The following is a 26734-nucleotide window of genomic DNA, read 5'->3' on the forward strand; positions in this document are numbered from 1 at the left end:
CAGATGCTTATGATAGGCATACTTCCACCATAGTCTCCAAAGCCCTCACTATTTGACAGAAATTATGAACATTTACAGCTACACTTTTCCAGATCAACTGCCTTTGAATGATTTTCAGAACTCTGAGCCATTACTAAATGCCAAGGAAAGAAATTAAGCAAAGAAAAATTGGACAGACCCTCAGGAAAAGTTTCCTAATTGTGAACTTATTAAAATGTGAAATAAATATCCTCTTGGGGAGAGGATGGATGCCCATCTCTGAGGCTTTAGAAATAAGGCTAGAGCAACTCTTAGAAAAGAGAATTGAGGGTAGAATTTATTACTGGCAAGGAAGTTGGATGACATAGTGGGTCTTTTCCCTCTCTCATACTAATAATACTTCTTTGATGTTTTCATTTAAGTGGTAACTTAGTTTCAGAAGCAGGTATTTGAATGCAGGGAGTGGACTCAAGTTTCAATGAAACTTCACCAGAGAAAGTCAGAGATGAAGGCCACCACTGATTATATATTGTACTTACTTTTAAGTTTGACCATGGAAAACCATTGGACGGCCACCTAATACATTTCCTGGCACATTCCAGTTGTGCCTAGTCTTCTTTATCTGTATGTTTATCTTGCTCAATGTGTGCTACTGCTTGTCTGAAAAAGAAATATTTTTGTGTGCCTGTTAAAGCTAGCCGTGGTGTATGCAGCTCTACCCTTTGCATTTATACAAGGCTGCCAGCCTTCTGTTTTTTCCTGCTTGCTCTGTGTGCAGACCTATAAATCCAATGAAGCTGGGCTGAAGAAGCATATGAGCAGCTCTTTAGCATTAAGAATGTGATGGGAGAGATTGAGATAGATTTGAACTGTCACCATCAATCACAGCCAATGAAAAGGCAGCTTTCCAGGTGGTATAAGGCCCTCTATTTGCTGGTACCATTTTCCTCCTTTCATCAGGTATCTAATAAGAGAAAGTATGAAGGATTTGCACATGAAACATTTCCACAATGAGTTCAAGTAGGTGAATAAAAATATTGTAAGTGGGATTTTACTGAATGTAAAGACCATCCTCTTGTTTTAAAAAATTATTTATTTATTTATTTATATCTTAGCACTCTTTTTAAAAAAAATAATGTCTTATAACAATTTAATTATACAGATGAGTGGAATTAATTAAAACAATTACATAATGTTGAGAGAGTCATAATATTATTTGAAAAGTGGTAAAATTTCTCATTTAAATGAGGGCCTAATATGTCAAGAATTCACATTGCTAGGGTAAAGCTCTACTAAAGAGTAAAGAGTGTACATCAGTACTAACAGGGGGGAGAACAAAATTTAGAACAAAATCTTGATTAATCCCAAAGGAGCTACTATAGAAGAGAAAGAATGTAAAAAGTTGAGACAAGCAGAAAATATAATGTAAGATAGGAGACATAAATCCAAATATAAGAAAGATAATAATCTATGTCACTGAATTAAATATTCCAATTAAAAGACAAAACTTGTCTGTCCCACTTGTATCCTCAATTAAACCAGAAAACAGAACTAATAATACATTTTCCATTGTTTCTTACAAACATTTTTTTTCTTTTAGTTTTCTATTTACTCTTTTCTTTCTGGAGATTTCCCACTACTGATGATGATGAGATTGATAGGGAATTGTCAAAAAACACATGATATAAATCTCAGTACTCTTGAACCTTGTGGACCACCTTATTTGATCTCTTGTCTTAGGCCAGCTGTACAGGGGTTCCTCAGCATTATTCATCGGTCCCTTATCCTTTCTGAGTAACAAAATGAAATACTGTGAAGACAAGAACCTCAGTATACTTTGTCTTAATTATTCAATAATTGGAATTAGGATTTAGCAGAAGCACTTCGGATATTTCTGATTAGTTAATGTAAAACTGACAGAAAGCTTTTATAATTGAATCACTTGTAAAGATGTATTATTGTTTGGCTTATTTTTTTATCTGGGAGAATCATAACATGTGCATGTGTTTCTACTGTCACTTGCAGCTCAACAGAAACCTGTAATATACATGAACGTTTCCTGAAATTTATGAGATGAGAAACTGCTTATCTCATATTTCCTTCCTTAGCATTCCAGGATCAGAAGAGCATATATCACAGAGCAATACAAATAACTGGTAGCACATAATATACACATTTATATAAAGAAATGAACAAATATTTTTTATGGCAACAGTTTAAATATAACATGACTCTCTAGTTTGGACTATGGTGAAATATATAAAATCTGCTGTAAATTATCAGCTCTCCCAAATCTTTCTGTCATACCACTAAGAATTTCATAACATGAAGACCAAGATAGAAAATATGTCTTTTTCCTATGGACTAGGGTTACCCACCCTGAGGATAACTTTAAATCCAGATTAATTTAGACCCCTGTAGATCTGATCTGTCCTTGGGACAATAACCAGCCCAAATACTTTTTCTTCAAGGTTGAAGTTCAGGATAGAGATATAAATCTGTTCAGACACACCAAGGAACAAATAAGTCACATGGAAGAGATGGAGAATGGAGCTGCCAGAGGGACAAAATGGAAAGATAGATGCTGAGGAAAGGTGCAAAAAGGAAAAAATATAGACTGGTTAGGGCAGTGTGGACTTGTCAGACATGGAGGAGCTCTCAAGTTATAAATTGCTCAGAGAAATTATTGCAGTATCTTGACATAATACAAAAAGGAACATATCTGTACTCAGGAGGAAGACCCAAGTTGAAGTCTTGGCTCTATTTCTCACTGATAGTGGGACGTTGAGTAAGTTACTTCTCTGCTTCAACTCTCCAATTCTGCATCTATGAATTTGAAAAAAATTGAGTTGGATATCCAAGTGCACTTCAGCTTTCAGTTTTAATCTTCAGTGCCATCCTGGTGGGTTGTAATTGAGGGTAGTTAAGTGTTACATAAGACCGTTTGTGTTGGAGTGTACCCATTGGTATGAGTCTTATTCTCAGTAATTTCATGAGAACGTAGTATTTGACTGGCACACTTGTGGGCCGTGAGGATGAGATAGGATATGAGGCAAGATCCTGGTTTTCAAATAGGAACCTGAATGTTGTTTATTTGATTAAAATCCTGCTGCACACGAAGCATTAGCTTCATCACTATGCATATAGTGATGAAGAACTAGCATATAGGAGAAGAACTGATTTAGAAAGAAATAGGCTTTGGACTGAGGGAAATACAGAAATTATCGGCTGATAATGCTTTCCAGGACTATTTGTTTTGATTAAGCCAATGAAAATAATGGCAGTTATGAGAATCCTTCTGAGTTTAAAAAAATAGCTAAGTTTTCTCCTTGTGTATTATTATGTCATTTTGTTTCAGTTGATCTTCCAACCCAGGAAATGTTTCTAATATAATTAATTATAGTAAAAGGTAGAAATAGCATTAGTTCTCCTCACTCATTTTCCAAGCAAGATATTTCTTAACTATATATACCTGTGTACTTATATGTACCTAAATTGGCAAGTTAAAATTTGTCTAAGAGACCATATATCCTAGCTTTCTGTCAGTAATTTTCAAATATACTGATTACCTCAGTTGGTTAGAGCCTGGTGTTTTAGAGCCCAGATTTGGTTCCAGTGAATTCTCACTAATTTCCCAACTGAAGCGCTGTGTACACTACCGGCCTGCCAGAGTGAGGACAAAATGTTATGAATGATCGTTCCCCCAAAGAAGGAACAATGGTGTGTTTTCTAAGTTAGCTGTTACGAGAGATTTAGTCCAATGGACATAAGCTTGAAGAGACATGTTTTGATTATATTCTAGCTGTGGTTCTATAGCATCTTCTTTTAGAACTTGGCTCTAATGCAAAGTCTCGGTATAAGTTAAGATGGATGAACATAGGGCTTTTGTGAGATAAAACTTGACATTTGTTGTAGTGACATTGAGGTAGGATTTGTTACATTCCCTTTACAACTCATAGTCTCAACAATTCTTTTGAAAATTCTTCTGGCCTCCTTTCCTTAGTTAGAAACATTTTCCAGCTGGAAGATATATACAATGACTTCTACATGTCATCCTGCTGGTTTCTAAACATAATGGTCAGGCTGATGTCTACGATATAGTTTATTTAGTCTTTTTCTTTGAATCTGTATCTTGTTTTGTGCCTGTCTTGTCTCCTAGCTCAGTGGAACAAAAAATGTCCTGGCCAGCTGCCGCCTTGTGGAACAGCTGCTTTCAGCTCTGGGAACCTGTAAAGTGGGAGTAGGCAGTAAAAATGGGGCTTCCTACTCCTAAGACTTGAACACTCCTTTGCTGTCAGTAGGTCAAATGAGATTTAATCAAGGAAAACCAAGTTGAATAACTTTTATTTTTTACATTCTTTATCTTTACTGACATTTCTGCCCCATATGATACTGTTGACCCAGCTCTCCTTAAGATTATTTTTCTCTAGCTCTTATAATTTTACTCTGCCTGACTTACTGATGATTCTTTTTGTGGGTTCTCCTAACCAGTTCTCCTTAAAATGTGCTATTCTCTGCATTTTATTCTTCTTCTTTGGTATCTTATTTAGCTTCATGTTGTATATTTTAAGCCAGTGGTTCTCAAACTTTAAGGTAGTGGCTTTTAAATTTGACTGCATATCGGAATCATTTATGAGATTTTCTAAATACAGGTACCTGGGCTTCTGCTCTCAGAATTTGGAGTCAGTGTTTTCAGGGTGGAGACCAGCATCTGTTTTTTAAAAATACTTTACGGATGATTCTTAAGAGCTTTCAGTTTGAAAATCACTACCCTCATGAATCATCTATACTCCCAAACAAACAGTCCAGTGATTTCTGAGTCTTTATTCTGATCCTTGGTTTCTCACCTGAGCTTCAGACCCATACATCAAATCTTCTAAGAAACATCCTCATGTAGATTATTCACAGTTATTTCAACTTCAGTATATTCAATCAAACTTATTATTCAACCATCCTTCCATTCACAGTCTATCTCTTCTTTTACTCTTAGTTCTGATAATGCCCCTTGGACCAAGGGGAAAACCTATTCATCCTCAGCTTTTTGCTTTCCTCATTCTTGTTCTTTCCATCAATCTTCATGACATATTTGTGGTGGTTAATTTTACGTGTCAACTTGGCTGAACCACTGTGCCCAGTAAATGGTCAAACATTATTTTGGGTGTTTCTGTGATAGTGTTTTTGGACGAGATTAACATTTAAATTTGTGTACTTTTTGTAAAGCAGACTGTCCTCCACAATGTAGGCGGGGCTCATCCAATCAGTTGAAGGCCTGAATAGAACAAAAAGAATGACCTCCCCCTAGTAAGGGACAATTTTCTCAGCAGATAGCCTTTGGACTTGAACTGCAGCATCAGTTCGTCCCTGGGTTTCTAGCATGCTGGTCTACCCTGCAGATTTTAGGCCTGCCAGCCTCTACAATTGCTTAAGCCAGTTCCTTAAAATGAACACACACACACACACACACACACACACGCAAAATTATATAGTTATAACAGAACTAACTATTGGTTCTGTTTCTCTGGAGAACCCTAATACACAAAGTTCAGTTCTTTCTCTTAAATCTGTCTCTTCCTTTCATTTCCACTGTTTCTCCTTAGCTTTAGGCTTCCATCATCTTTTGCCTGGGATGACCCTAACTGGTGCTGTCTCTGTTATCAGTCTTACTTCCATCCATCAATTTTCCACACTGCCTTGAATGTGATTTTTCTAAATTAGTAAGTCTGTTTATATTATGTTTATGCTACTACTTAGAAACCTTGGATGTTTCACTGTTGTTTGCTGAAGCATTAAACTCTAAATCCTTTGCGCACAAAGCATTTCACAACATTTTACATCTATGCTTAAGCATCAGCTTTACTCAATTTCCAATTTCTCTCTTCCCATACTAACACACACATACACACACACACACACACACACACACACACACACACACACACACATTCTCCAGCCAGGAAACCATTTGCATCCCCTTATTCCATGCTTCTTCTCAACGACTATGTGCATATTTTTTCGTCTCCTTGGAATGCCCTTCCCTTATCTCCAGTTTATACAGTTAATTCTCTCTCATCTTTCAAACCTAGCACAAATATCACATTTCCTTGGAACTCCACCAGGCAGCAACTGGCTTTTTTATTTCTGGGTTCCTATAACACATCTAAGAGCATGATTGAACTCAATGGCTGCCATTCGTTGTACATTTACTAAGAGTGAGGCAATACATTACCTCATTTAATCCTCATTATTATCCCCCTTTTAGGAAATAGTTTTGGTGTAGTATAGCAACTTGATCAAGATCGCAGAGCTGGAAGATAGCAGACACAGGATTTGAACAGCTCCAAAGTCTGTGTTTTAATCTCTGTACTAGGTTGCCTCTCCTCTCACTGTTTACTGTCTCCACTGTACGCTGCTTATAATTATTTATAGCATGTCTACTGACTGAACTACAGGATTCCTCCTATACCACCAAATGTCGAGCAGAATAAATAGATAATTTTATTACTGGTAATCTGTGGTAGTATTGATAGGTTTCTGTAATCTCTGTGAGAGTTTTCATGTATTTAACTGTGCTTTATAAACTTTAAGAGTTGTGGACAGAAGTGGATATTTGTGTGTTAAGTTATATTTTATTTTTACTGACTTAAAATCAGAACATTTTAGAGATAAAAGGAAACTTTAGGGTCATTTAATATATTCACACATTGTATATATTTGTCAGCTAAAAAGTGGAAAACATAAAAGGATTGTTTAAAGACATAGCTAATAGATAGTAAATCAAAGCAAGAATACTTGAATTTTCTATATCTAGGTTATCTTCTAATTATAATTTTAGAAATATATTACATTCCTCAGAGTATTTTGGGCCTCAGTAATATATTGCTCCAAATCTTAATGTTAAAAAGTACTCTATTGTATCATCTTGTATGTACATTTATTTTATTATACAACATCTGTAAGAAGAAAATAATTCAAAGCACTTACGCATCTTACTAAAATCTACTTCACACTTACCTTTTGGGATTTTTTTGTTGAATGTCACTGTATGAACGTGAAGGGAACTACTTGGTCATATGATACAAAAAATTAGAAATAGCTCATTTAGAATAAATTTTTAGATAGCTAAGATCAGGCTTGTTGTTCAGTTTAAGATGTGTCATACTGCCTTTAAAGTCCAGTTCCTGAAATTATATATTCCTAATTTCGTAATGTTTACCATGTGGCTAACTGATAAGAAAACTATTCACACTTCCACTCAAGAGGTCAGCAACCTTCTATTACAAACCATCCCATTGCCACAGGTTGAGGGAAAGCCAAGCCTCCTGTCACTCTTCCAGGCCAGAATGCTCTAACCAAAGTAACTAATTCTTTCTTCAAGCTTTAAACTTTAGTCTGCTGTCCAATGAAAATCCATAAAAAATGTTTTCCTTCCAAAAATACCTGTCACAAGTATCAAATCATTCTGTTCATTTCCAGTGCTGGAATTCGGTTAATTTCCTATAGTATCGATATTTACTCTGCAGAAGGTAGAGGAAGAAGATGGTGCTTGCTAAGTGAAGAAACCCCAATGGTAGAGCATTTCCCAGTTGATTGCAGCAATCTCTAGGCTTCAGGTATTTAAAAGAAATGAATAGACTGCCAAATCGAAAGCCCAAGAAACGCATTTCTTCCACTTTTTTTTTTTCATTTAAAAACTACAAGGCATACTTGAAGGATTTCTCTGGGCTCAACACAAAACCCAAGGGAAAATGCTGATACTGGAAATACTAGTTTTGGGTTTTTTCACCACATCGTACATTATTTGGCACAATCTTTTCATTATCCATCTTGCAACATATCAAAAAACATTACATTTTTCTTTAATTCCAAGCCAACCATTTTGCTCTTATGGGACACCAGTCATATGAAGGATTTAGCTGTATTTTATTTATATGTTCATTTATTTGGTTAAAATAAAAATTGAGAAGGGACTTCTGAGGTCTCTTTTCACAGCTGTGATTAGAGAAAAATGGAAATCCAAAGCAATAAAATTTGTAGAACTGTAAATCACATTCCATTTTCAGAGTCTGAAAATTGCAGAGATTAAGAAGCTTGGCAAAGAGACATTCATTACTCTTTCACATGGACATTTGTTAGTTGGTCTACTTATGTTATCACAGAACTTGTGGGGGTGCCCTAATGAGTCACTCAGACAACTTTATGCTCACACATCACTTTGAGGAAGCAAAGGTTAACAACAACAGGTGTTACTGGTCTGAGATATTGTGCAGACTGAAAATGCAATCCTATTTCTTTGGAAATCTTTGACTCACAAAAAAATATGTGAAAAACAGCCCCCAAATGGTTCTGTGCTCCAATTTGATTTTATTTTAGAATTGCTTATGTTACTAGGATTTATGAGTGTTGCTTCCCTGAAAGAATGGCGTATCTTTCAGCTCTCAGTGCTGTACTTTAATGGAAATAGTATGCTCTTACGGAATAAAAACTTCTCTGAAGCCCTGCCTAAGACTATTTCAAACCAGAACCTCTATATTGTGTCTGGAAAATCACTAACAGAGAAACAGACAGAAAAAGAGCAAATCTGTTTTTTAAATTTTCTTACTGAAACTTCCTGTGTGACTTTCTTGCTAGGATTTTTATTCTTTGGTAGCTGTAGGATATCAGTGATTTGCATTTTGGAAAGTTATCCTGTGTGTTATTTATATACCATATCTCTGTTTCAGTTATGTGTTCAACAGCTGCATTCCACATAACCATTAAAGGAGCTGTCAAAAAGCAACACCTTTACAGATAAAGACCTATAAAACTGAAGTCAAAACTTAATTACCCAGTGAAAGCTGTCAGGTGGCTGATGTTTTGAAACAATCAATATTTCTAAATATTTGACATTCATAAGCGTACTATAATTTCATACAAAAGATGTACCTTTCAAATTAAATTTAAGTTAGGTAATTAAGTATGGCTGATACTCCCTGGATACAACACTGGAGAGGCAGGGTAGAAGCCTTGGGTTGTACTGGGTGGTATAACATACAACATGCTTCAGCTATAGATAATAGACAGATAATAGAGTGTTCCTCAAAGATTTTGTTCATTATCCCTTGGTTTAAAATACTCACATCAAATGTACATTATTTTTAGATCAAGGCAAATTCTGCTTGTTTGATACACTTACATCTATTTACCAAGACTCATAGAATCTTATGTGTGTTACAGATCTCCCTGATAATTACCCCAGTAAGTTATCAGCTATCTCTGTTCTTTCCAGGCATGAGAAACTCACCAACTCATAAACCTGAACAGTCCTGTGAAGAATAACTTAAACTCAGAACCTGCTCTCACAGCAGGTTACATTTATGATATACAAGTCTAAAGAATATTTATTCACAATCTTATAAATGTTAATAGTTAGTTGAATTAGGTATAGCTCTTTTTACATTATAATATTCTGTAATTCTCGTATTTTATAGAACATCATATAAAATTTATAGTATTAAATAAGTCCAATAAGGTAATTTGTACAAAATTATAGAATTATAGTTTAGAAATACAATTGTTTTCCTTTTGCCCCCATATAACATGATTACTATACTAATATACAATAGTACTTACTACAGGAGGGGCAATTCAGAGTAAAATATACCATGTCACTATTCTGTTTTATAAATTATTTGTCTCCGGTTTTCTTACAGAATGATGTTTGATGTAGATTCTTATTATTTTCTGAATTTCATCTTACCCTCACCAAACATTTTGCGAAGAAAGCTGGGAATTTTTGCTTCATGAAACTCCTTCCTTCCTCTTCTCTTTTTCTCTATTCCCAGCACCAGATAACCTTAATTTATCTTTGCTTTACTAAATAGATTCAAGGTTTCTCTTTCTCAGCTAGTAACTAATAACAACAACAACAACAACAATAATAATTATTATCATCATGATGATTGAATGCATCCTGTATGTTAGTGTCTGTCATGTACTGGGAATCTAAGATACCTAAGTTTAATAAGTCAGAAACTTTCCCAAATTAATGCCCAGTAAATCAGGGAATACACTTAACTGAGACAAAGGAAATAAGCACAGATTGCATTCTCCTTCAAACTGGAACAATGGTATTTCCTTTGTAACTTCCTTTTAGTTTGAAATTATTGAAGAAAATTGAAAGGGTGATATATAATTAAATGGTATAATATTTTAATGTTTAAATGAATATTGCCATGATTTTTCCTTTTTTGGTGAAATAGTTGAGATATAGTATATGTTTTTAAAATATACAGTTTTAGGTGCTACATAGTAATTTGACATTTGCATGCATTATGAATTGTTCACCACAACAAGTCTAGTAACTATCTGTCCCATACAAAGTTATTGGAATATTATTGACTATATTCCTTATGCTGTATATTACATCCCCACGTCTTATTTATTTTATAACTGGAGGATTATACTCCTAATCCCATCCACCTGTTTCATCCCCTAACTCTCCTCCCCTGTGGCAACCACGTATTTATTCTCTGTATATATGAGTCTATTTTTGTTTGGTTTTGCTTTGTTTTTTGGATTTCGCATATAAGTGAGATCATATAGTATTTGTCTTTCTCCATCTGACTTATTTCGCTTGGCATAATACCATATCAATCCATCCAAGTTGTCACAAATGGCAAGATTTCATTTTTTAATGGCTGAGTAATGTTCCATTGTATACAAGCATGTCTGAAACTATTGGTTTGGTTCCAGTAAAAGCAAATATCTCAATAAAACAGGTCACACAGATTTTTTTGGTTTCCCAGTGCATATAAAAATTTATGTTTACTCTATACTGTAACATATTAAGTGTGCAATATCATCATGTCTAAAAAGATACATACCCTAATTAAAAACATTTTATTGCTAAAATATACTGACCATCATCTGAGCCTTCAATGAGTCATAATTTTGCAATAGTAACATCAGAGTTCACTGGTCACAGATCACCATAACAGACATAATAACAATAATGAAAAAGTTTCTAACATTGTAAGAATTACCAAAACGTGACACAGAGACACAAAGTAAGCAAATGTTGTTGGAAAAATGGTGGCTATAGACTTGCTTGACGTAGGCTTGACACAAACCTTCAATTTGTAAACAAACAAAAAAAAAAAACCCAAAAAACTCAACATTATCTGTGAAGTGAAGTAAAAGGAAGAGCAATAGAACAAGGTGTGCATGTGTATATTCCACCTCTTCTTTCTCCATTCATCTATTGATGGATATTGAGGATGTCCTCAGGATGGATACTTTCTTATCTTGGCTATTGTAAATAATGCTGCATTAAATATTGATGTGCATGTATCTCTTCCAATTAGTGTTTTTTTTTTCTGATAAATACCCATAAGTGAAATTGATGGATCTTACGGCAATTCTATTTTTAATTTTTTGAGGAACCTCCACTGTTTTCCATAGTGGCTGCACCAATTCATAATCCATCAACAGTGCACGAGAGTTTCCTTTACTACTTGCAAATATTTGTTATTTGTTATCTTTTTGATGATAGCTATTCTGACAAGTGTGAGGTGGTATGTCATTGTGGTTCTGATACACATTTCCCTGATCATTAATGATATGAAATATCTTTTCATGTATCTGTTGACCATCTGTATGTCTCCTTTGGAATAATGTGTATTGGGTTCTCTGCACATTTTTAATTGGATTGTTTGGTTTTTTAATATTGAGTTGTGTGAGTTCTTTACATATTTTGGATATTAACTGCTTAAGGGATAAGTCATTTGCAAATATCTTCTATTTAGTAGGCTGCTTTTTTGTATTGCTGGTAGTTTCCTTTGCTCTGCAAAAGCTTTTTAGTTTGATGCAGGTCTCATTTGTTTATTTTTGCTTTTGTTTCGTTTGCCTGAAGAAACAGTTCCAAAAAATATTGCTAACACCAATGTCAAAAAGTATACTTCTTACGTTTTCTTTTAGGAGTTTTATTGTTTCAGGTCTTATATTTAAGTCTTCAATCCATTTGAGCTTATTTTTGTATATGGTGTGAGAAAGTAGTCTAGTTTGATTCTTTTGCACATAGCTGTTGAGTTTTCCCAACACCATTTATTGTAGAGGCTGTCTTTTCCCCACTGTATATTCTTGCCTCCTTTCTTATAGATTAATTGATCATGTAAGTGTGGGTTTATCCTGAGCTCTCTACTCTGTTCCGTTGATCTATGTATCTGTTTTTGTGCTAGAACCATATGTTTTGATTACTGTAGCTTGGGGGTATAGTTTGAAATCAGGGACTGTGCTACCTCCAGCTTTGTTCTTTTTTCTCAAGATTGCTTTGGGATCTTTTGTGTTTCCATACAGATATTAAAATTATTTGTTCTAGCTATTTGAAAAATGCCACTGTTATTTTGATTGGGATTGTATTGACTATGTAGATTTCCTTGGATTGTATGATGATTTTAACAGTATTAATTCTTTCAGTTTATGAGCATGGTATCTTTCCATTGTTTGCGTCATCTTCAAATTTCATCAGTGTCTTAACAGTTACATTCCTTCTATATGTACTTTGTTGAGAATTTTAATCATAAATAGATACTGAATTTTGCAAAAGCTGTTTCTATATCTATTGAGGTGAGATATATGATTTTTATTCTTCAATTTGTTAATATAGTGCATCGCATAGATTAACTTTCAGGTATTGAACATCCCTTGGATAAATTGCATCCCTTGGTTAAATCCCCTTGATTATGTTTATGATCCTTTTAATGGATTATTGAATTTGGTTAGCTAATATTTCATTGAGGATTTTTGCATCTTCTTTTCAGTGATATTGGCCTGTAATTTTCCTTCTTTGTGGTATCTTTGTCTAGTTTTGGTATCAGGGTGATACAGGCCTCATAAAGTGAGTTTGGCAGTATTCCTTCCTCTTCATTTAAAAAAAAATAATTTGGAAAGGGTAGGTGTTAACTCTTCTTTTAAATAACTGTTGTTTTGTAGAATTCATGTGTGAAGGCTGTCTGGTCCTGGACTTTTGTTTGTTGAGAGTTTTTTAAATTACTGATTAAGCTTTATTTTATTGCTGATAATTGGTTTATTCTTTATATTTTCTGTTTCTTCCTGATTCAGTCTTGGGGCTATGATTTCATTTATTGACATATATAACATACCTTAAGGGAAGCAGCTGCATAATTGTTTACTTTCTACAAGTCTAGAGAAAAGTATATGTATTCTGGTGAAAAAGAATTTTAACAGAAAGTTTTGCTTGAAGTGTAAGTGAAATTAAAATGTGATTGTTTTTTCATATGTAGTGAGTTTTCATATTTAGTGGTTCCCCAAAAGATTTGTCCATGTATTAATCCCTGGAATGTTCCAGGAAAAAAATGTCATTGCATATGAGATTAATTTAAGGATCTTGAGCTGAGAAGATTATCCTGGTGGGCCCTAAATCTAATGGCAAGTGTCCTTATAAGAGAAAAGTAGAGGGAGATTTGTGACAGATAGAAAATAAAATGACACAAACAAAGGGAAGCTCTGTGAAGGCAAAGGCAGAGCAGTGAGTGATGTGGACACAGTTGTGGTACCAGCTGCTACCAGAAGATGGAAAAGGTGAAGAACAGATTCTCCCCTAGAACCTCCAAATGGAGTGCAGCCCTGATGACACCTTGATTTTGGACTTCTGGCCTCCAGGACTGTAAAATAATAAGTTTTTTGTTTTTTAGCTATCAATTTGTGGTAACTGATTACAGCAGTCACAGGAAACTAATATATCATATGAGCTCAATAATATAAGCATGTATTCATCAAACCCACTAATTACAAAGTCCGTGAGGGAAAGAACCACTGGGATTTTGTTGATTGCTGTATCTTGCACAGCTAGCTTTGTGAGGCAGTGTATCTGTGAGGCAGGGTATCTAGGCACATGGCTGATTTAAAAAAAAAAAAAAGACTATATATTTCAATCTCCCTAGCTGCTGGATGTGCCCAAGGTACTGTTTTTTGTCATAGGGGTAAAAACACATGTGAAGTGGTAACTACAGGGCTGTGCCCTTGATAGGAGGGAGCATCATAATGGATGATCAGGAGCCACCAACTCGTGTAAGAAGTGTATTTCTTTTGGTACAAGATGAAGTGAGATTGAGAACTGAGGTAATGCCTGGAAGAACAAGAGCATCAAAGTGCGGTGCAACTCCTGAATGCCTGTGTAGGCTTTTCTATAAAAGACAGTTTAAAAAGTACCACTGCTTTTTTTTCATATTGGGGCAGGGAGGAATTCTGTCACAAAAAAACTTAGTTCTAACTAGTATACAATATAACTGGCTCATAATATTTGTTGAATGAATTGAATGAGTTTATAAAATTATTCAACATAAATATTTTGTATCAGGTGACAATTTATTGGCAAAAATGAGGGAACTTATTTACTTGAAATATTCATTGAATGAAATATTTTTGTACTCTCATTTACCTGCACATCAAAAGATAAGAAATTATCTATTTATAAGAATTAAATGGAAGTACATACATTGTATTTATATTTTTCTACCTCCTAAATGTAAGCCTTGAAATATTTTATTGATTGCTTTTAAAGTATTCATTATAAATGCTTAAGAGCCAGGTACCAATCCTAATTCTTCATCTGTCATATTACTAGGTTGTACATTTTCACTGAAAAGAACTGTAATGATATCAATGCTTATCATTTCAACTCTAGAATTAAACTTTTCCTACATTAATTATCCATAAACCCATCTTGTCCTAGCGTATTTGAAAAAGGAAGTACATTTGAAAGAAATTGCTTTAGATGATGTCTTATTGATGCATCTAAGTTAACTGTGACCTCCATAAAAATACTAATTCTCTGGAATTTAATTTTTGTTTCCATACTCACATCTATATGCTGCTCAGTGAATGTCTGCTACATTGATTTGTATCTCTTGATGAACCCCTATAGAGATGTTTCTCAGCAGTATTGGGTAATTGTGCACATTCTGGAATTTAAGCAAATTCTGTATCCTGCAGTTAGTTCATCTTGTTGCCTTTATGGAATGGCGAGCTAACGTGTTCCTGATATATGATGTTTTACTCTAGATTTTCAAAGACCTATGAAAAATCTTCCTTTATAATTATCTATTGAGACAATTTTGTTCCTATGGATGCCAGGAGTAAGAGAGCTAACTGACACAGACTAGTGAAGTTTTTGTAGGAAGGGCCAGGACATAAATCATCAAGCAACTTTTCCCCCCTTTCTTGCCTTTATTTCTCCCTATGTAAGACTCACAATCATCTTCTCAAAAATTCAGATCAGTTTTCTCTCAGAAGAATTTCCCAATCTGTGCAAGTAGAGTAACCAGCTATCTTTTGTTTCACTACTGAACTTAGTAGTAGCACCATTTTTATAAATTTTACTTTTGTGTGGGAAGTTGAAAAAAGAACATTCATGGGATTTCTGATATATGGTAGTCTCTAGAATCTACTAATATTCCTGAACCCCCCCCCCCCAATCCTTTTAACAGAGTCCTTAGTTCCTGATGAGGCAAATATAGCCACAGTATAGTTTCTAAGTGCTGAAGGAATGAGGGAAATGGGAGCAGAGGTGCTTGAAGAGTGAAGATGAGGTGTGACGCAAAAAACCAAGGCTGCCCTGGCAGGTAGAATAGGTTGGCGTTGTATTTCGTGAACATGTTGGGATGTGACGCAAAAAACCAAGGCTGCCCTGGCAGGTAGAATAGGTTGGCGTTGTATTTCGTGAACATGTTGGGATGGCCAATTTCTGAGCAAGATTGGGGGTTAACTTTATACAAATACTAAGCTACACACACACACACGCACACACAGACACACACACACACACTGATGGCTCGAAATAATTGAATCTTCCTAGAAAAATTGCCCTGGATGGATTCACTCATTGAAGATAGGGTTCAGAAAAGAAGGAATCTCAACTTCTCCATCCAGGGCTTTTTAAAGAGGATAAAAATCATAATGCAGATTGAACACTTGCAGAACTTTAGAACCCTTTTGATCAGACTGGAGAGCATTACAGTGAGGCATGCACTTCTTTTGCTCTCTATATTGGTTGAAGTTACTAGGTAGATATTAAGAATGGCGTTACTTAAAGTGTGGCCTTGAATCTGTGATTTATTCATTTTTAGATCTTTTTTTCACTTTTCCTGTATGCAATCAGTGTACTTGCCACTTTTTGAAATATATTAAGACAGTGTCCTTGTCTGATTTCAGCAATCTGTCTCACACAATTAGCTGTAATTTTTATTTCCCATTATAAAGCCATGGATTACTTTTCCACTTCAGTCTTTAACTGAACTGGACATTAAAAACTGACTCTTGTTGAGCCACACAAAGCAGTGTTGAGAGTTATTTTGCAGCAAAGCACTGGTGATGTTGACTTTATTTATTACTCAGCCACCTTAATGTAAAATTCAGCATGGTCAGTTTCATAAAAATCAGGGCAAGAGCTGCAGACAGGCTGCTTGATTCACTCCTGACCACAAGAAATGGACATGCATTTTCAATTCCAACTAAGCATTTAACATCTGCGTGTTACGGCCTTTCCAAAAATCTGACAGAAATGTCATCAATGAAACTGAGAAGAAAATATTTCTGACAGACTTTTTCTTTGGCTTTCTTAGTATTCCATTTGCCAAATTTATGAAGAAAAAAAATCTTGCTTTCCTGTACTTTCCAGATATTTACTTAAAAAAAATGAGGAAATCTGGGATCAGTGGGAGAAGATGGGATTGCAAAATGAGCTGCTGTAATAATCAGAACTAAGGAATAACATATTCTTGGCTACTATTATCGCCTAGGGTACTGACTTGGCTCTGAAATAATAAGAGAAGTGGAGTGAAGCGTCTTTAACAATATCTAAAATTCTCTGAACTACTTGACAACTTAAAATGTCAAGTTTATATCTTTCAGGGCAAAAGTATAAGTAATAAATATATATGTATTTTTAATTCAGGATACAGCATTGAAAAATTGTTTTTCATCTTAATGAGATGGACCTGGTCCTTCTTAAAAAGGAAACTCCGGTTTCCTGTTATATACTATGTCTAGGCTCTTAGGGTAAAAGTTATTTATTACCTTAACCACATAACCACATACCTGCATTACCCTATAGTCCCTGCCGTCAGGCAGCTGCCACACAGCTATTAAGTTTCAGAGCTAGAATGTGAAACCAAGTCTTATTTAACTCCAGAGTCCTTCTGCATGATGAGTGCACTATTCTGATCCATAGGAAAAAGTGAAATGCATGTGCTGAGGTGTAACATATCCTCTGACACTCTTCCCACTCACCCACGCTCCTTTCAGTCCTTTCATTACACTGGAGCAAAGAGTAGGTGCATCAGATTATTTCACCTTTCTGTTTATTCATATTGTTTATTATGAAAAATTCAACCATATCAAAAAAAAAGGAACAATTGTATAATTGTTCACAGGTAGACAGCTTCCATATCTACCAACTCATGGTCAGTCTTCCCCCCAATATTATTCTGAAATGAATCACAAACAACATACTATTTAATCTATAAACATTTCAAGTTGTATCTCTAAAATAAAGAAATTAAAAATAACTATAATAATATTAATATTAGACCAAATAAATGAACATTATTTCCTTAATCTTGTCAGTGTTCAAATTCCCCTGATTGTTCTCATACTTTATTTTCAAAAGTTGATTTGTTTGAGACAGGATTCAAATAAGTTTCATATCTTCCTATTTTACTATTGGTTTATATGTCTTAAGACTCTTTTAATCTGAGGTTCCTTCTCATCTCGCATATTCTTAATCCTCAACCCCCATTTATTGTTGAAGAAACTGGATGAGACTCGTTCCAAAGCCTGATTTTATTGCTTCCCCAAGTATTTCTTTGTTCCCACTATTTCCTGTAAATTGGTAGTAAGTGCTAAAAGGCTTGATCAGGTACAGATTTGACAAAACTATTTTAGAGTTGCACTCATGTACTACAATCAGGAGTTATATAATATTTGATAGTCTCTCCTGTAGTGATGTTAACAGTCATTTATAATCACTGTTTGGACCATTAACTCATTAACACTTGCAAACAGTGATACTCTAATTCTCTGGTTTTTCTTCATTTATCAAGTGGTGTGTGTGTGTATGGTGTCTTTATTACATAATATGCATATTACCATCAGGAATTACATAATGTTTGACTGTCTTTCCTGTATTGTGTACATATAATGTATACACACACATATATATAGTCTGCCTTTTACTGTAATATATTGGAGATCACTCATAGTATATAAAGATATTCCTTGTGATGTGATTCCTTAGTTTTATGTATCAACTTGACTGTGCTAAGGAACACCCAGATAGCTGGTAAAACATTATTTCTGGGTGTATTTGTGAGGGTCTTTCCAGGAGAAATTAGCATTTGAATCCATAGACTGAGTAACAAAGATCAGTCTCACCCCAATGCAGTAGGTATGATCCAAACCCTTGGCCCAAATAGAACAAAAAGAAAGAGAAAAGGTGAGTTTTCTCTCTTTATTCAAGCCAAGATATCCATAATCTCCTGCCCTCAGACATCAGTGGCTCCATTTGGTTCTCAGGCCTTTGGACTTGAACCTAATTACACCATCAGCTTTCCTGGTTCTCTAGCTTGCTGATGACAGCAGGTCATGGCATTTCTTGGCCCCCATAATATCATGAGCCAATTACTACAGTCAATCTCCTCTTATGTGTATCTATATATATTCTATTGGCTCTGTTCTGGAGAACCCAAAATAACACATTCTTCATTTCTTTTTCTAGCTGCATAGTACTCCATTATACGGAAATACCACAGTTCACTCAATCAATGAACATTTTGGTTATTTCCAGTCTTTAGCTATTTCAAATACTACAAAAAGTCAATAGCCTTGTGCTGTCAGTTCATTATATCCTGGCCAGTGTGTCTTTGGGGGTGATATTCTTAGAGGTGAGATTTCTAAGTCAAGGAATAAATGCACATGTTTGATAATCTGAGAATAACTCCCTCTCACACACTGACACTCTTATCTTCAGTGGATGTCTAATACCCCTTGGGGGTGGGAAATAAACCTTTAACATGAGTAAAAGATCCTGTGGTATCTTCTTTTAACTTGTTTTTCAGTTTCAATGCCATTATGATCCCCCTCATTCTCTGCTCCAACCACACTGGACTTCTTCAGTTTCTCAAACTAATATATTATCTCTCTATAGAGTTCAGATTATAAAGCTCTCCCTTCTCCTCCCCTTGTGCCTGGTTAACTGCTACTCATCAAACAGAACTCAGCTTAAAGATCACTGCTTCAAGGCAGCACCCTTTACATAGAATCTTGGCTAAGTTCCCTTTTTATTCACTCTTATGAAACCACATTTCTTTCTTTCATATAACTCAAGTCAATTTTTAATTATATATAACCAATTTTGTGATTACCTACCTCCCAGTTTAAACTTCATGAAGAACAGTAACTTTGCCTGATTTTCTTAGTGTTATATCCCCAGAAACTTTTCAGTCTAGAGTATATGGCACTTACTTAAGAAATATTTCTAAAATGAATAGTTATAGCATATGCTTGCACTTTAACACTGGTGATCTCATGTCATCAAAAGTGCTTTTGTACTACCATGATGCTAATGTGTCAAAGTTCACAGGCTCAGTTCCTTACACTAATAATTCCACAAACATTTATTCTTTTAATTAATGTTTATTGAATAACTACCATAAATAATGGATACTGGAATTACAGTGATTAGAACAATTTCTATTGTCAAAAAATTTACAATCTGTAGTGTGTAGTACAAAGAATAATGCAAACATTTGAAATGATTTGGAAATAAATGCTAGGTAAGTGCAGAGTACTCTGAGAGTACAAAGGAAATACATTCTACCCTGGGTGTGGTGGGCGGGGAGAGGGTAGGTGAGTACTGCTGAGTAAGTTCTAAACAATATGAAGGAACTAGCCAGGTAAAGAAGGTGAGGAAAAGTATTGTAAACATGGGGTAGTAGAAAAGGCACGCTGTGCTTTTGGAAAAGAGTAAGTGGTGCACCATTTATTATTTGAGATAAGAAATTTGAACTGAAAATTAAACAGGAACTTTGTTCATCACACAGGGAGTTTAAAGTGATGGCTAATGAGCTTGGTTATGAGAACTTGCAACTATTCTAGAATATATGTGTGTCTAAGGTCCAAAAATATTAAATTATGACAGGAACAGACAACAAAATCTCAGCTGTCCCTGTGTCTTGTTCTTGCATTACTTTTACCATCCTCATCTGGTATAGCAGGGGGAAGAGATAAATAAACAAAGGACGGATTTAATAGTGGTGTAGTTTCAGGTCTAGACAGACTCCTTTCAAGAGACAGTAATAGGTCTCAACTTGAGAACAAGAATTGTGTCAAGTAGCATTATATGTCTTTCACTATAGTATATATAGTATGCACTATATATTTGTAGTGCATACAAAATTTAAAAATCATCTTCAACCTGTTAGAAGGCTCCATGGCCCATTTTTATTACCCTTACTTAAATTCTGATGGCAATAGAAGTGGCAAGATAGGGCAGAAATTTCTAATAGTGACCATATATCCTGTTGATAAGATGCTGAGAAAACAACAAATATAGTTTAGGTAGGAATACAAAAGAAAGTGAGAAATTTGGAAATAACTAGTAAAATTGCATATACCTTTACCATTTGATGCAGAAATCCCACCTCTAAGAATCCAGCAGCCATGAAGAGTCCCCATTAATCCTAGAACAACCAGATCAATCATTAGCCTGAATAGGAAGATTTCTAACACTTTGAAGGATACAGCAAGAACATATATGATTTTAAATAAAGGAGTATAATGATCTTATTTGCTTTTAGGAAAAATTCTTTGATAGCAGTATGGAAAAGAAATTGGAGAGGGTCAGTTTAGATCAGGGTCAACAAATTTTTTTCTGGAAAGGGTGAGTTAGTAAATATTTTTGACTTTGTGTGACATATAGTCTCTATCCTAATTACTCAGCTGTGTTGTTGCAGCATGAAAGCTGACATATACCATAAGTAAATGGTGGGTGTAGATGTGTTCTAATAAAACTTTATTTACACAAATAAGCAGTAGTCTAGATTTTGCCCATAAGCTGTAGTTTGCCACCCCTGGGTTAGAGGAAGGGACAGCAGTTAGGACATTCCTGAAATTCCTAGGTGAGAGAGTCTGGTGGCATAAACAATAGTAGTAGCCATGGTAATGAAGAGAAATGGCACACATAAGTGGCTGAATTAAATGAGTTGGTAATTTATTGATGTGGACTATAAGGGAGAGAAGGGAACCATGGATAACAGCCAGGTTTTTTATTTGGAAAATTTAGAAGATCATTGATGCCACTAGTCAGTGCAAGGAATGCGTTAGGAATAGTTTGTTTTGACACAAAGTATGATGAAGTCCATTTTGGACAAGTCAAATTTGAAATGTCTGTGGGACAGAAAAGTGGAGCTGTTTCTAGTGGGAAAATAGGCCCATAGGTGTGTGCTCTGGAATAGATCTGAGCTGGAGAAAAAGATTGCGAATCATTTTTCTTTGAAATAATGAAACAAAATGAAAAGACAATTTACAGAATGTGAGAAAATATTTGCAAACAATGCAACTGGCAGGGGCTTAATTTCCAGAATATACAAACAGCTCCAACAACTCAATAACAAACAAAATAAACAACCCAATCAAGAAATAGGCAGAAGAACTAAACAAACATTTCTCTGATGAGGACATACAAATGGCTAATAGGCATGTGAAAAAATGCTCAATATTGCTAACTACTAGAGAAATGCAAATCAAAACTACAATGAGGTTTCACCTCTCATCAGTCAGAATGACCATTAATAAAAATTCCACAAACAATAAATGCTGGAGAGGGCGAGGAGAAAAGGGAACCTCTTACATTGTCGGTGGGAATGTAGTTTGGTGCAGTCATTATGGAAAACAGTATGAAGATTCCTCACAAAAGTAAAAATACACTCATGCTAAGATCCAGCAATCCCACTCCTGGGCATATATTTGGAAGAAACTCTAATTTGAAAAGATACATGCATCCCAGTGTTCACAACAGCACTATTTGCAATAGCCAAGACATAGAAGCAACCTAAATGTCCATTGACAGATGATTGGATAAAGAAGATGTGGTGTGTGTGTATGTATACACACACACACACACACACACACACACACACACAATGGAATACTACTCAGCCATAAAAAAATAATGCCATTTGCAGCAACATGGATGGACCTTAAAATTGTCATACTTAGTGAAGTAAGCCAGAAAGAGAAAGAAAAATACCATATGATATCACTCATATGGAATCTAAAAAAAAAAGACAAATGAATTTATTTACAAGACAGAAACAGAATCACAGGCATAGAAACCAAAACTGTGGTGACCAGAGGGGAAGGCAAGTGGAGGGGTAAATTGGGAGTTTGGGATTTGCAGATTAACTATATATATAAAATAGATAAACAGCAAGGTCCTACCGTATAGCATAGGGAACTATATTCAATACCTTGTAATAGCCAATAATGAAAAAGAATATAAAAAGGAATATATATGTATAACTGAATCACTATGCTGTACACTGGAAATAAACACAGCATTGTAAACCAACTATACTTCAATAAAAGAAAGAAATTAAATGGGGTTACATATGACCAGCAGGGAAAGAAAGCTTGGGTTAAGAGCATCTGTTCGTGCTTCCATAGTACCTGGTACTTCACTCAATTTAGTACTCAATTATAATTGTCTTGGCTCCATGTAATTGCGTTTTCTGTATTTACCATTAGATTGAAATCAACATAAGGAAGAAACTTTCTATGTCTTATTTACTATAATTCAATCTACAATACTAATCTCGCAGTGTTTTTGAATGAATAAATAGGAAGGGAAGTGGCAGGAAATTTAGAGTATTCTGCTCCATAAAAACAAAAAAGGAAGAGTTAACTGATTGCATCAGATGTTGTAGCTGAGAAAAGGAAGGTCAATTCTTCCCTTGATGTTAGCAATAAGGAGGTTATTAGTGACCACAGTGAGAACAGTTTTAGCTGGCAATATAGGGAATATGATTATTGTGTAAATAGGAGTGAATGGATGAAGTAAAAACTGAAGTATATATTTTAATAGAGAAAACTCTTAATAAAAGATAGAAAAGAAGGCAGTAATTAAAAGTAGGCACAAGGCTTTTTGTTGTTGTTATGGTTTATTTAATTGGTTTACTTTTTTTTCTCTTGCTTCATTTTTAAAAACAGGAGAGACATGAAAAGAGTCAATAGAGTGAAAGCAAGGGCAAGCCTTCAAGGATCCAGAGCCTAGCAGATGACTTGGCTTGAATGACAAGGCAAAGGGATGTGTTGCCTAATGAGATGATCAGGAAGGAGGCACGGATAGACTTAGATGAGGATCATTTTATGGGTGGGGAATATAATTTTTCAAATTAGGAGTCTGTTTCTTCTTATTCCTAAAGAAAAGGCAAAATTCATTTCCAAAAGGAAGGCTAAATTTTAGGAAATAAGCACTGGAAAGTACCAAAGCACACTACTGAGTTTTATTTTGAATGATGCCCAAGACTTTGTGGTAGTGATATGTTTAATATTTGAGGAATAGGTAATAGAGGCTTAGAAGTACATAGACTTAGGAGTTATTTTCGTTTTGCATTTGAATTTCATTCCTTCAGTTAGTAACTCTATGATCATGCATGGGTTATAAACTTTCTGAGTCTCAGTATCTTTTGCTGTAGTCTATCTCCCTCATTGGTTGATATGAAGGAATTAAATGAAATTACATAAATAAAGCTCTTTAGACAGCACTTGACATGTAGGAGGTGCTGTAAAGTGCTCTTCCCTCAAAATGCCTCTAGAATGAAACTTGTCTAAAGTGGATGTGGTCATGGGTGCCAGGATTATTCTGGTTTAATTTCAACTTGAACATCAGCTCTTAGTTCAAAAGATGAAAGACAATGCAGCAGGATTTCAAAAGCCCAGAAAGGTCAGCACTTGGTTTTTAAAAATCCTAGAACTATTTGAATCTAGTACTGCACGACTGAGTAAGCTCTAAGGTCTTGTGATTCACTTAAGGCAACACAGAAATTCTGAGAGACCTAAAATGTAAAAATTCTGTTTTGCAATTCTTGGAACATTCCATAAAGTCATTTCAGTTTCCTGGGAAAAGAAATATGCATGTGAACAAGAATCTTTAGCAATTGATTGCATTTATCAAAAAAAATCTGGTTCACAGAGAAACATCCCATTATTACTAGATCATTGCACAAGTCCTCTAAATATAAGTAAGTCTGCATCTGTTACAGGGAATGAGGCAGGTTTTCCAGTGACTCTGACCTGATGGTTTTCAGTGGGCTGGATATGGTGCACAACTGTAAGTGCATCCTCCAAGTTTCCAGTTTGTCATTGACATTTTTGCCAAATACAAGATGTAATTGTGATAATTCATCAGCCTGTAACAATAGCCAGTAAACACATTATGACAATAAGAGGAAAAAATCTCACTTTTTATATCCACCCACTCAAAATAACTTGGATTTCTTGCGACCAACAGCATAACTTTATTTGGTTAAATTACAATTGTGATATAAAATTTATTTCATATAGGAGAATGTAAGATGTGATTCCGCCAAGCTGTAGTATTTTTATTTGGAGAACATGAGAGGCATCCCACATGAGTGTGAAGAGAGTGGGCTTTGGAGACTGAAGACCTGCATTAGGGTCTTGACTTTGCACTATGCTAGCACTGTGATCTTGAGCAAGAAACTTGATGCTGTTTCCAAGTACTTTGTGTCCTCATGAATTCACAAAATTGAGAAGAACGGGTTTCTTGACAATCTCAGGAAACATACTCGAAGTTTTGTGACAATCACAAAAATATGTCAGAGTACTTTGAGAAAAGTAAATGTTCCCATTTACTATTATTTGGAATGGGGTAGGAAATAATAAATTTAGAACTAATATATTAAAGGATACAATATATTCTCTCTTAGATATTATATAATCATGAATGTTAGTGATCATGATTAAAAATAGAACTTTTATATTATATTTAATAGAATTAATAAATATAAGCTTGTACCATTTTCAAAAGAAAATACTTTTTCAGAAAGTGATGGAAGATTTTAAACATTAATGGGTAATGTTTAAATAACAAATAATTTAAATAAAATGTGTGCTTACATTTTACTTGGGTAAATTATATGCTAAGTATAATTAAAATTGCAGTTGAAGAAACCTAAGAAAATCTTCTTGGGTTGAATATATAACTGATAAATTCTTTTATTTCAGAAGGAGGCTTTTATAGTAATAAGGTTTTATATACCTAAATCTATTGCTATTTTTTAAACTCTTGCTTATTCTAGTTACTTATCTGCAGCTGTAGCCAAAGCTAATATTTTTTAAGTCTGAAATGCAGATGAACCTTCAGGTTGCTTCAGGGTTATAATTCCTTACACATTCCACATTGATTAGATATAGAGGGGATAAAAACATTTTGCTCATAGAGGAGACTGGACATTTTTAGCCAATCTATGAGCTAGTAGAAAATATCATTTTGCTAAGTAGGTATAATACAGCATGTATACCCTTGCCCCTTAATCCCAAAATAAAATTCATTCTGAATTCTACTTATAGAACAAACAAATGCAGAACAAGTAACACTGTTTAATATTCAAGATGGAAACCTGAGTACTTTATTTTACATGTCAAAGAAGAAAATCACAGACTAATTAAATGGTAGAAAATTACTTTGTTTTGTCATTTAAAATGTGTCCTGCAACACAATCCAGCAGACTGTGACAAGATTAGGGAGATCTATCTTCATTCTCTAAATGTAGAAGAAAGTCAGATAACATGTAACCAAATTTAAAGACAGTATTTGAGCTAGAAATTAATAATGTCAAATTCCTAGATTGCAGACACAAAAGGGAAAGTAAAAGCTAAACAATGAGAATTACTTAAAGCCAAATATCCCACAATGTACTGAAATCAGATATACAAAGTATAGTCTTGAGCAGTGAGTGCTTCAGTCATGCACTAGTGTTCACAAATGTAAATTCTGGCTCTTGAACTGTGGAAGATAATAGTCCTGACTTAGAATTCAGTGTGCACATGTAGCCAAGAGATGATGCTTTTGCCCAATCTATAACCAGGCGCTAACCCCAGTGCCTATTTTCCATGACAGAGGAGTCAGAAAATCTTCACCCCATAGTGCCAAGATGCTATAAGAAACAGGAACAGAGCTTACCTTTTACTCAGGGAATGGCTGGAGAAAGAATTGCTCACCCAGGGAGAAACTGAAATTATAGCCAAGACTCGTCATGCCACGCAGCAACCTCAGCTAAGTAATTAACATCAATTACCGTAAAAACCCCACCTTCCCAAAGTGAAACATGTTGGGTCTTGAAAGAGGCAATTGTAAAATCATCAATTATAGAAATACCTCCCTATTCCAGAGAACCTGTAAATCCCACTGTAAACTCTGAAGATGAGTTTAGTAAAAATGTACGATCAAGAGGACGGTAGATACAAAATGGCAGAATTCACACATGGAAGAATATAGATAATAGGGACTCTGAAAGTAAATACCTACAAATTTTCATAACAATAAGTGAATGCATAGAGTTCATAAGGTAAAAGATGGACATTATGGAAAAATAGCAGGTGAGTTTGCAAAAGGATTAAAAATAAATGTACAAAAATGGAAAATATGGTCATTAAATACAGGAAACATTAAAGTACA

At 34.8% G+C, this 26734-nt stretch overlaps 1 long non-coding RNA gene across 1 annotated transcript in view; it reads right to left on the reverse strand.

Moving 5' to 3' along the window:
* The window catches only part of LOC116658280, a 36907-nt gene extending 10640 nt beyond the window's left edge, over positions 1-26267 (reverse strand). Inside the window, exons 1-2 of the long non-coding RNA XR_004313589.1 lie at positions 26240-26267; positions 20649-20714 (exon numbers count right to left, since the gene is read on the reverse strand). This is a non-coding gene — a long non-coding RNA (uncharacterized LOC116658280). The remainder of the gene's footprint in view (positions 1-20648; positions 20715-26239) is intronic.
* Positions 26268-26734: the final 467 nt, after the last annotated feature.

This window comes from Camelus ferus, chromosome 2 (assembly GCF_009834535.1).
Source record: "Camelus ferus isolate YT-003-E chromosome 2, BCGSAC_Cfer_1.0, whole genome shotgun sequence".
Lineage (NCBI taxonomy): Eukaryota > Metazoa > Chordata > Mammalia > Artiodactyla > Camelidae > Camelus > Camelus ferus.